The sequence below is a fragment of the Harmonia axyridis genome, chromosome 1 (assembly GCF_914767665.1).
Source record: "Harmonia axyridis chromosome 1, icHarAxyr1.1, whole genome shotgun sequence".
Lineage (NCBI taxonomy): Eukaryota > Metazoa > Arthropoda > Insecta > Coleoptera > Coccinellidae > Harmonia > Harmonia axyridis.
The window spans coordinates 62,431,901-62,443,963 of record NC_059501.1 but is presented as its reverse complement, the minus strand read 5'-3'; the positions used below and the strand labels follow the sequence as shown (position 1 = coordinate 62,443,963).

Below are 12,063 nucleotides of genomic sequence, written 5' to 3'. Positions count from 1 at the left end.
TTCGATAACATTGGTCGTATCTCAATTTGAAAAAAAGCTTTCCGAAGCTTATAATTTCGAGATCTCATGATGAAAACATTTTTCAAGCAACATGTACCGCTCAATTCTAATGATTATAGTGTCTGAAATTTCGGCGAAATTTTTTCAGTTTTTATCTTTGCCCTACAGACTTTGAATTTTTTTCCATTTTAACCACTATATGAATGAGATAACTTGTTCATTCATCTTCAATATCCTTTTTTCAAAATTTTGATACGAGCATTTCTCTCTGAAATATCGAACTTTGAATTGAAAATGACCTTTTTGTCCTTAACCATCAATATCTCACCAATCAATGTTTGCACAGAAAATTAAAGGGATGTTTTGAAATCTTGAATGAATTCTCCACAAGAAGTAGCTAAGGTATTTTCGGAAAAAAATTTCTTCGTTCTCTACATTAATTTGAACAGTTGATAAAAAAAGGCTTTTGGAGGCTTTTTGGATAATCATCACGAGATCTCTAAACTATAAGCTTCGAAAAGTTATTTTTCAAATTGAGATACCACCAATGTTATCGAAAATACAGCCATTTGAAAAATCGCTTAAAATTTCGAGTTTTATTTTGATCCTCTAATTTATTTCCGTTCTGTATTTCGATTATACTAATCTCTTCACTCGATGAAGTTCACGAAACACCACTTGAGCTGCGCTCTCTTGATGTTTCGCGAACTACGTCTCGTGAATCGGTGTATAATCAAATATTGTCTATGCTCTTGTGAAATTTTAACTGATTATACAGCATGCTTGTCGGGAAAAACCAGTGTTGTTCAAAATTTAAATATGAATATTTCTAAAACGAATACATCAAATGAGAAAAAAATTAAATTAAAAAAAATTAATCAAAACTTTCAAATGAGGTATCACATACACCATCTTCCCTATTCGAAATTTAGGGCTTGGGGTTATAACACTTATGTTGCTCCCTTTGTCTAAACATTAGTTAAAAATTTAAACGCTGACTACTTTCTGATTTCTCTTGCACCATCTTTCAAATGACGCTTTATGTGGCATAATCACTGTTTACACTCAAGGCTGTAGCTAGAAAAAAATTCGGGGAGGTCCGTTGTCTTGAGCTCTAGAACAATATTGCGGAGTTTGCGACCAATAATATAATTTACATACAGGGTGTTCCACCACTGACGCGATGCTCTTTTAAGGTTGAGCGCTGAAATTTTGGAATTATTTTTCGACAGTGTTATTAAGCTTCATTAGAACTACATTCTCAAATTGTTTGGAAATGCACATGGTATTCCAAAAAAGTCTAAATGATCAAACATATGTTTCTTAAATATGGAATAAACTGTTTTGTATTGAATTTTCAGATTGGAAAAAATAAATGAACCCAAAATTGTTCAAAGTTTGATATGCTCAAAACTTATCTTTTTTCGATTTTACAAAAATTGAAAAGTCTTCAAAGTAACCTTATGACTCCGAAATTAATGAATTTAGTTAAATGAGATTTTGAAAGTTAATCCTAGAAGTATTGTGGTATGGAGGTAAGACTAAAGTACTGACTTTGATAATAGTTGAGAACTCTACTGGGCGTTAAAAATGAGACAATTCATTGATGACTCATTCAAACGTTAATGACGTTGCCTGTATTTTATTTTTTTATTGGTAAGCAAATTTTACCATCTTTGAAATATTGTCTACCAAATGAGAATGTGAAATGTAGGTTGTATCATTTGTTATTAGTACAATATTAATGTTTGAATGAGTCATCAATGAACCATCTCTTTTCGAATACACAAAAGAGTTCTCAATAATTATCAAAAAGTCATTACCAACCTCCGTTCTTCTTGTATTCACTTTTAGAATCTCATTCAAATAAATTTCGAAGTTATCAGTTTTTCCAAAGAACAATCAATGTATGAAAAAGTTAGTAAGTTTTAAGCATATGAGTTCGAAAAAACTTGGGTTCATTTATTCCATGCAATCTGAAAATTAAATGAAAAACGGAGTGTTCCATAAGAAAAAAGATATATTTACTCGTTTAAACTTTTATGGTGCACCCTCTGTATTTCAAAACAATTTGTGAATGTAGCTCTAATGGTGTGTAATAATACTCCGTCTAGTGTCTAAAAAAATCTAATGACTATTCATAATAATAATTCATAATTTGTTTTGACTTTTACACCACAAAAACACAAAACATTATACTAGAAAACTGAAATTTTTGATTTCTCTATGATAAGCGTCGAAATTTTGCAACGTTGCCAAATATATATCCTGTTTAGCTAAACATCGGTAATTAACAAATCGGTAGAAAATATAGAGAAAGGTTATGGAAACTAGGGCTGGGACTTTTTCGCCTTTTTGTATTCGAATATTCATCCATAAATTTATTCGATTATTCGAATAATTCATTCAAACAAATATTCATGCTTGATTATTCATGAGTAGTCATGAATATTCAACTAAACGTTGATTATTCATATTCAACTAAACGTTGATTATTCAGTGATTATTCAATGAATATTCAGTCAATATTCAGTGATTAAACTCATGTTTTAATGAACCAATGAAATCCGAGCGTTTGGATGAGTGAATATACCCTTTGCGACGTGGTATAATCGTTTTAGTGTTTTGCCTCTCGCCATATACGCTCTATTAGTGTGACGTCACACACCGCCATTTTTGGTTCTCCTGTCAGTGTTCGGAATCCAAACAAATAAATTGTCATTCAAATTAGTACGGTCTCGTTGAAGGAATTGGCTTATTTTCATAAATAAGAGTATTTGAGGAACGATTTCAGTATTAATTGATAGACAGAAGGAAAGAGGTTAATACCAGTAACTTTGAATCCTGTATCATTCCCCAGATTTTGTAAAAAGCCGTGTTTATTAGTTGAACCTCAAGTTCGAACTTACGGTATTATTCTCGTTCCTTCTGTCTATAAATTTATAGTAAAATCGTTCCTCAAATAATATAATTTATCAAAATAAGCCAATTTCTTCAACGACAACGTACTAATTTGAATGACAATTTGTTTGTTTGGATTCCGAACACTGACAGGAGTTTATTTATAATTTTAATTCAATTGTATCTATCAATTTCAATATTATGTAATTTCCAGTAATTTCAATATTAATGAAACGATTTGTCCGTAGTGAATCACAAAACCTTGTTTTAATCATTACTGAATAGGGAATCAAGTGATCATTCAAACTTTCATTCGTAACTTCATAAATATCCAACTACTCACTGAATAGAAAACAATTCACTGAATAATAATCAGTGAATACTCAACTATTCACTGATTATTCATGAATAGAAAAGTAGTCATTGATTATTCAACTATTCAGTGAATACTCGACTATTCACTGATTATTCATGAATAGAAAAGTAGTCATTGATTATTCAACTATTCAGTGAATATTCATGATTATTCGAATAATGCAAAATGCAATTATTCGAATAATTATTCAATGATTATTCGAATATTCAAATCATTCATTCATGATTCCCAGCCCTAATGGAAACAATGTATTTTTTTGAACGGTGCAACTGGCTCTAGGGCTGAAACGATTTGGATGTGAATTTGATCTGAAAAGTTGTCCTCCTAGAATCAAAAATCGACATGTCCGAGCATTTTTTCGAAATAAGTTCATTCCACGTGTTATCTAGTCTGTTTCGTTTTCTGAAGCCTACCCTGTATAACCTTATATAGTTCTCTTGTCAGAACTTTTCCATCTCCATCTCATCTTATCAGCGGTGATTTTCGAAAAAATATGTTTATTTTTTGTTGCCTACCTATTCCGATGAACTGTATTCGGATCTTTAAAAAAAAGATTTTCACAAAAAAGTTAATCGCTCTATCCGAGAAATCGAAAGTTATTGATATCCTTCTATATTCCCCCATTTATCGATGCTAGTTTTTTTGTTAAATTCACTGGATGAATATTGCCTATATTTTCAGAAGATTTTGATTCTACTATGACAATGAAAGATCCGGTATACAGGGTGTTTCCTAAACATGCGGCAAAAATTCAGGGGGTTGTTCCTTGGACTATTCTAAGAATATTTTGTCCTTTGATGATTTTTGAAAAACCTCTTTGTTTCGAAGATACAGGGCAAACAACATTTTTCATATTTTTAAAATTAATAATAGTTTAAATAAAAATGCGTACCGCACTGTGTTTACTAAGTAGGTACAATTTATTTTTAAATTTGTTTAACAACATTCCAATTACTAAAAACGGCCAGTTTTTCGACTAAAAATTGATAAGTGCAGATGGTAAAGGAATACAGATTAAACACGGTTTTCATTTGAATTCGTTTTGTGATGTATTAGCAATTTTTAGTCAAAAAACTGGCCGTTTTTAGTAATTGGAATGTTGTTAAACAAATTTAAAAATAAATTGTATCTACTTAGTAAACACAGTGCGGTACGCATTTTTATTTAAACTATTATTAATTTTAAAAATATGAAAAATGTTGTTCGCCCTGTATCTTCGAAACAAAGAGGTTTTTCAAAAATCATCAAAGGACAAAATATTCTTAGAATAGTCCAAGGAACAACCCCCTGAATTTTTGCCGCATGTTTAGGAAACACCCTGTATAATAGTGCATTGGCGTACCCAAGGCGGGGATAAAGGGGATATTTCCCCCTCCGTATTTACATGCGGACTATAAATGCCAAATTGATGATGAACAATCGGGTAAAATTAATGAGAATCTGAAGTAGAAGCTTCGAACTAATCGAATTGATTCATTAGAATTTAATTCCGTCATTAAATTTTTAATTCTCCAATACGAGGAGCCTATTGGCTATGCCGATTGATGCAGGAAAAAAAGTCGGCTTTAAATTCTAATGAATGTTCCTGCAATTGGGTGATAAAATCAAATTATCGCATTTTTTGGAGCAAAGAATCTCTTTGTCGGAATTTTGGATTCCATCAGATACTGTGTTAACATTTTCACTCATAAAGATAGACCAGTAGGTTTAATATATTCTGTTGATTAGTTTCGAGGTGGTTGACGTGAAAGTTTTCTGTTATATTTCACGTTTAACTTTTAATGTGTGTTGTACGATCTCAAAACTAATCGGAATCTTGTTATGAGAAAGAAAACTTCTTCAAAAGAAGGAAAGTTGATGCAGGCGAATCATCAAGTTTTTCGCGTTTGAATTCAGCTGGACTCTTCGACAGATGAAAATCAATATCAAGAAGTGCCTGTAAATTCATAGGACATTGGAAATTAATAAACAATTTTTTTTCGTTTATAACTCTACCCCCCTCAAGGCTTACGGCTGGGTACGCCACTGTATCTGTGTAAGCATATTCAAGTCAAATCTTGATTTTTTTTTTGTCCTATTCTGTAGATGTTTGAATTTTCTGGGAACTAATGACTCTTTGTGTCTTTTTGATTGTGGCTTGGTTTGGATGTGAATTGAGAAAGTGCAGAAAGTGTGAAGATGTCTATCGGATTGCTTCTAATTCTTTAGATAACCTGTCACTGTCAACTGACTCATCATTTGCAGATGAAGTATTAACGATTTGTAATGATTTCGGTGATAAAAATGAGTAACCCCCCAGGTAGCCAACCCATTGAAACTTAGGTTATCTAGTTATTCTTTCTAAAATTGTTTCTGAATGAAATTAATGACATAACAGGTACCTCCTACAGGTACAAAATATTTGAATTGTTTCCTTACATACTTAAAAACTATAACAATAAAATGGATGAACCAAAGAGGAAGAAACAACAAAAATAAAAAAATCTGGAAATGTTCAATCTGGGTGACCCCGCAAGCCAATTTTGTATATTTGTATATTATTTTCAATTTTTTGTGATTTTCTCGTAATTGAAGCCTTTAAGGTAAATATAGGGTGAACTGAAGACTCATCATTCATATACAAGGTGTTACATTAAAAAAGTGTGAATTTGGTCAATATCGTTGTTTTCGAAAAACCTGTATATATTATGAATATAATTTTGAATTATGCCTCTAACTACCTCTTACACATAACAAAAAATAATTTTCAAAATATCTATCTCCATTTACTCCCTCAAACCAGAATCTGCGTCTGAGGTCACCCGGTACATACCGGGTGAGTCTTTCAAGTTGAATCAGTCAAAACTCTCAAAAAGAAAACATCTTACAGAAAAATGTTTCATATAACAGGTTGATAGTTTAAAGTGGTAAGTCCATTTTTGCCATAATTCCTCCTTGTTAGGGGTACGGGGGTCAATTTTTAAATTTCAAATGGGAGCCCCTGTTTTCCATTGCAGATTCGTATTCAACGCAAAAAAAACACACAAAAGTTTTTTCGAACAATTTTTTACGAATTGTCACAGATGGCTCTTCATTCGAGTTTTAATTTTCCTTCTGAACGACTTTAATTACTCCGTTCTTTAAGTAATTATTATTATCATTCACATGAAATTCGAACGTTTTCTGCTGAACTGTTTGTTTGAATATGACGAAATGATTTGTTTTCGGTTGAAAATATGTTTCTTCGTATAAAATTATGTAAAACGCTACAACCTAGAATGACCTTGTCATGTTTTCTATGGATGAATTCCTTTCCGTATGAAAAGTTCTGAATCTTAATTCGAGGATATCAAATGTATTCTCAAAAACTCTTCATGTTCTTGAAAGACGATAGTTGAATATATGTGGTCCAAGATGTACGCTGAATAAGGTTTAATAAAATTTTCAGTTAACGCAAATGCTTCATCTCCATTGATTCAAATGTCCTCTATTCTCTTGTCGAGTGGGTAAATTAAGTTCATTCTTTTTCTTTTACACCCCGTCTCAAATTTCCCATCGGTTCTAGTAGGTACATATATAAATTCATAATTTGCATTGACAATTGTCAAAAATACAACGCTGAAAATTTTTTTGGAGTTGTAGAAATAAGAACCAGAATTTGTCGGTTTTTTAAGTGGAACATGTTTTCCATCGATAGATCTGCCACAATTTGGAAAATTCCATCGTGTTTAAACCCTCTTGAGATTTTTAACCAATCGTCAGTTGTTTCAGGAAACTGTAACATGAAGGTTTATTTACTATATAATTCATTTGTTTACAATAGAATTCTGAAAGTAATGAAAATGAGGATCTGGAAGTTGATGCATCTGCAAACAGGGCAAGTGATATTCATGATACACCTACTCCAATAAAATATAAAAACAAATAAAAGAGAAAAAGCACTCGCAAAAGCTTACGAAGTACTTTCAGCGCCAAATGATGAAAGTATGATATATTGTGAGGACCTGGCCGTAAAATTAAATAAACTCAGTGATCCAATATTTCGCTTGCACTCAGTTGCGGATTGAGACAACTGAGGTCCCAAAGCGCAAGGCACATCTGGGGCCCCCTGATCAAAACTTGTTAATGTGTGACTATCATTAACCCTTTAAGGGGCATAATAAAGGGGGTAGTTTAATTTCGCCAAAAATTATTCAAAATAGTTCGAATGCACTGTAGCGTTTAATTGCAGCACCAAATACAATGTGTTGTAATTTTGGTTGCCTACTGATGAATTTGATTCGAATTATATTCCTATATTGTTTATCACTTTTTTGTTAACATATGTGCCCGATACTGGAATTTTCTTTCGAGAAAAACGCATTTTGTTACTTATGAATTTGGAAAGTAGAAGTCTTGTTGATTGTGAAAATAACGTTATTTTCCTTATTTCTCAAGAATATATTGCGTATTGGTTTCTTTGAAGAAGCAATATATTACCCTTATTAGGGGATTATCTGAGTACAAAGAACGAGTTTCTTTCTTCTAAGGCCGCCCAATAACCAAAGTGAGTGTAATTAATATTCTTTATGTATGATTTTCGTTCAATAACATCAAGAACGATTATCTACTGCATATTTTCGTTATTTTAGGGCCTTTTGTTTTTTTGTCTCCAATTTTCCAACATCAATTTACGTTTTGAATAAAACGTAATATTCAAGTTCACCGACCATTGAGAAATTGCCTAACACCCTGCAACAGTTAGATGGTTATATGCTGCGGATCTTTGGATTGTTCCTTCCATTTTTTAAGTTCTGGACACAGGATTTTGAATTGAAGTTAATTTGAATAATACATTCAGCCCTTCTGATTCTTCGGTTGGTATGTACAGAATTAATTGCTGATTCCAGTTAGAAATATCCTGGTACAGGGAGAATTTAATTTTGTAGTTTTGAACTCATTCGTTTAACAAACAATTTCGTGATCATATTTTGAAATTGCTAGAATAGATTATATTGTATGTTTTTCTTTCCTTTGAATTCAGATTGAAGGTATCAATTAATCTCATATGAGTGCAAACATTTTGTTACATTCTCTTGAAGATTGTATTTGAAAAGTTTTCATTCGGTCGTCTGAATTAAGAGTAGGTGATTTCTTTCCATAAATATAAAAGTATAGTGAATCCAAAAAGTTCATGTAAATTCAGCCATTATATAATCTATTGTTATGATGTGAATGATATTGATGATATGAAGAAATTTGTGAGGTGATCTTGATCAAGTGAGGTACCCTTTTTTTGGATTCACTTTACTTTTATATTTATGGAAAGAAATCAAATACCTTCTCTTAATTCAGTCATTAAATATATTTTTTTTTCTTTTTTTTTGCTGGAATTTGAAATAACTGGTGGTACATATTCGTACCAGAGATCATTTAGGCAAACAAAATACTTTACTTTACAGTGGTACATATTTGTACCACTAGTTTATATGGAAAATACACACATCGGAAAAGTCTAAGGATATTCTTCGAAATGATTGGTTTTGAGTTAAATGAAAGAAAATTCGAGGAAATCATGTATAGATGTATTCAATAATTGTTTATATACTTCAAATAAACCGAAATTTTTATAATGAAAAAGTGAAAAACTGCATCACATGTTTAAATTACAACATCTGGTCTCCATTTCTGTATTTCACTATTTTCATTTTCTAGTTCATCTATTTTTATTTTAATTCTTTACGACAGTTTATGCTTGAAAGCAATATCACATTGATCTTAACAGAAAAAGAAATTGAAAAATTTATTCATTTAACTTACAAGTTGGTTCTATGAATCATATGACCAACAACAAGTGTCATCAAGTAAAATATAAGAAATCGGTCAACAAATATGGGATTAAACCGAGAAAATATTCAGGATTTTCAAATTTCAAGTCCAATTAATCCTTCAGATGAAATAAAATATTCCGGAAAGAGAACTGTCTAGTGTCAATCACATGACGACAGACCAAATTAGAGAAGATTTTTTCTTTAGATATATATTCCATTTTAAGTGTGGTTGTCTCACACTTCAAATTATATTTAATGCAGTTAGTAAAACGAATGGTAAGAGGGGAGAAACAAAAAACAACAAAATCACACCTCAATTAATTATATTATTTAAGGAGTCTATAAGAATCTTTGAAATTGTTTGTAAGCGTAGCATTTAAAGTATTAGGGAAGAGCGGAGCATATCAAATGTTATCACCCCCACGGTTTCATCAGCTATTCTATCACGTCTCGTTCCACCTTTCTTATATTTTTCCTTCTCATATGCTCTTCTTTGGTTCTGATTTCTTGCTCAGTTGGATTTTTTATTACATTGAAAGTTTGGCACTTATCACATAGATCCTGCTTGGGTTTGAAGAAACTGAATTCTGTGTTAAAAATCTTCCTATAAGTACATAATTTAACAGGTTTTTCAATATCTGTTTTATATAAATCAATAAATCATACATTCTCTGTATATGTTCAGATTTCTCTCCAAATAAGTCTCAGAGGAATTTGCTCGACAATAATGTGATTCTACGGCAAGAAAAGATGATATATGTTTCCTCACAATGTCTTCGTCTTTTTCTGAAATAACTAGTTTTTTGTGTTTTCCAGTGAGCGCGGATCTTGGAATATTTGTATTTGGATTTTGGACATTTTTGAAATGATAGTAAATTCGTTGTTTACTAATATTCAGAGTATTGAGAAAAAACTCTTGGCAAACTCTAATTTTCACACCTTACACTTGAAAGAAATATTGGTAGGGAAATAATTTTTTGCTCTCATCGTCTTTTGTTTTTTCTGATGGCTAGATGTCTTTTAACATGTTTTGCATAGAAGTGATTTTTTTGTAATCCTTTCTACTCCAAAACTTTCTGGTTGTACAGGGTGTCCCAAATTCGAAGGCCCTTGAAGTTTTTGTCTCTAAATCTGAAAGTTTTCGAGATGCTTTAAAGTGTGAGCTTCGAATTTGGGACACCCTGTACAACCATATCATATTGTTCAGAGGAATCATTTTCGGATTCACTCAAAGTGTATCTAAAAAGTAGGTAATTGTTTCAAATATTTCGCTCTTTTATATCTTCGTTTATATAAGTATATAACGTTTTTTAATGGTATATATTTTCATAGTTACAGCGAAATATTTTAAAGAGTGAGTTTTCAGAAATGTCGTTTAACTAGAGAACGGATATTTTTGATCTATTCTCTGTTATCTTATTATTTCAACAAAGAGATTGGCGATGCTTGAAGGATTTTTCTCGAATTCTTATAATTATCTAGATGCTTTCAATGAGCATCGAATTTGGAACACCTCTACATATTAATTTCAGGTTTACTCCAACAAATGAAGACACTGCATGTATGAAAGGAAAATGTTTGAGATTGCCAAATAAAATATTCCATCACTTTTTGAATTTTGTATTCAACATTTAATACAAATATATCTAAAATAAACATTTGTATCGAGTGCAAAAATCAGGTACCTATATTATAACCTATAATGAAAAGTCAACTGAACTTTCCCAAAAGTGACAGACCAGTATTTCTAGACATCTTAATACTGAAATATTTCTTGAAATTTTCATGTGACTTATATGATCAACAATATTATCTCTTTTGAGAAGTCTTATACTGAAAAAAAAATTAATAAAATCATAAACTGTAAAGGAGTTCAATAATTTCGAAAGAAAAGGTTAGTATTTTTTAAAAACAGATAAAAAGTACCTGAAAAATGTACTGACGCCAATAAAAACAATAAAACTTGAAATAAACATGGTCATTTCATCAGCTAGAGATAATAAACATTTAAGCAAAAACAGTTTTTCAAAAATAGTGCACTGCGTCATTTGTTGACAGAAAGTTTTACGATTTCTAATTTGATTATAAAAAATGTAATTCAATAAAAAATTCAATAAGAATCTATCAAGGTACTCATTTCAATTTGATATAAAAGTAAATTTACTCCTATTGAATACAACACTATATATAGCTTACTAATTCTTTAGAACTTAACAATTTCATACTTCCATTATTCCATGTCTCAATACTCTCTATTTGCTGCACTAAAATAAAGAAACTTAAATCCTATAATTATCCTAAAATTTTGCTGATTCATCAGCTAATTTAAACCTAATTGTACTTTTATTGCATTTATGGCAAAACAGATTCAAATATCCATGATTTGGCAACTTGTAGAAGAATGTTCATTTTCAAGCAGATATATTTTAGGAAAATATTTTATGATTCTAGATTCATTTTAGTTATTGTTGATGAAATAAATCATATGCCATTATCACTGAAATGATTTGTTGATCTTCCTTTAGAATTTTGTGAATACAAATTGAAAAAAGATTAATTTGGAAGTCAAAATAAAAGTAACACCCATAACCAACTTCTGCAATAGATATGTATGTTGGAAATTTGTAGCATAAATTAGAATAGAATTTTTGACCAACCAATTGATTGTTTCTTTTTAACAAAATCAATCAATTTCAAGGAAATATGTTTGGAAAATATGAAATATTGATATGACTGAAAATTTGAGCTTATTGATTGATGAAATTTAATTATCTTCAAAATGAATATTATAATACAAATTCAAAAATAATATTTCTCAATCAAAAATTAAGTGATATATAATATTTCATCATAAATCAATGTTTTATCCATTATGAATAATGTTTAATTACTTGAAAATGAATAATGACCCAAAGTTTACATTGTTTTGAATCAAACATTTTTTCCACAAGGCCAAATATGTCAAGTTACAACATGAGCTTATCAAATGAATATTTT

At 30.7% G+C, this 12,063-nt stretch overlaps 1 protein-coding gene across 1 annotated transcript in view; it reads left to right on the top strand.

Annotated features, from left to right (window-relative positions):
* The first annotated feature begins 7,509 nt into the window (after positions 1 to 7,509).
* The window catches only part of LOC123688841 (protein diaphanous-like), a 39,250-nt gene continuing 34,696 nt past the window's right edge, over positions 7,510 to 12,063 (top strand). Inside the window, exons 1-2 of the mRNA XM_045627567.1 lie at positions 7,510 to 7,802; positions 7,888 to 8,116. The gene's annotated coding sequence lies outside the window, so the exon portion shown is untranslated. The remainder of the gene's footprint in view (positions 7,803 to 7,887; positions 8,117 to 12,063) is intronic.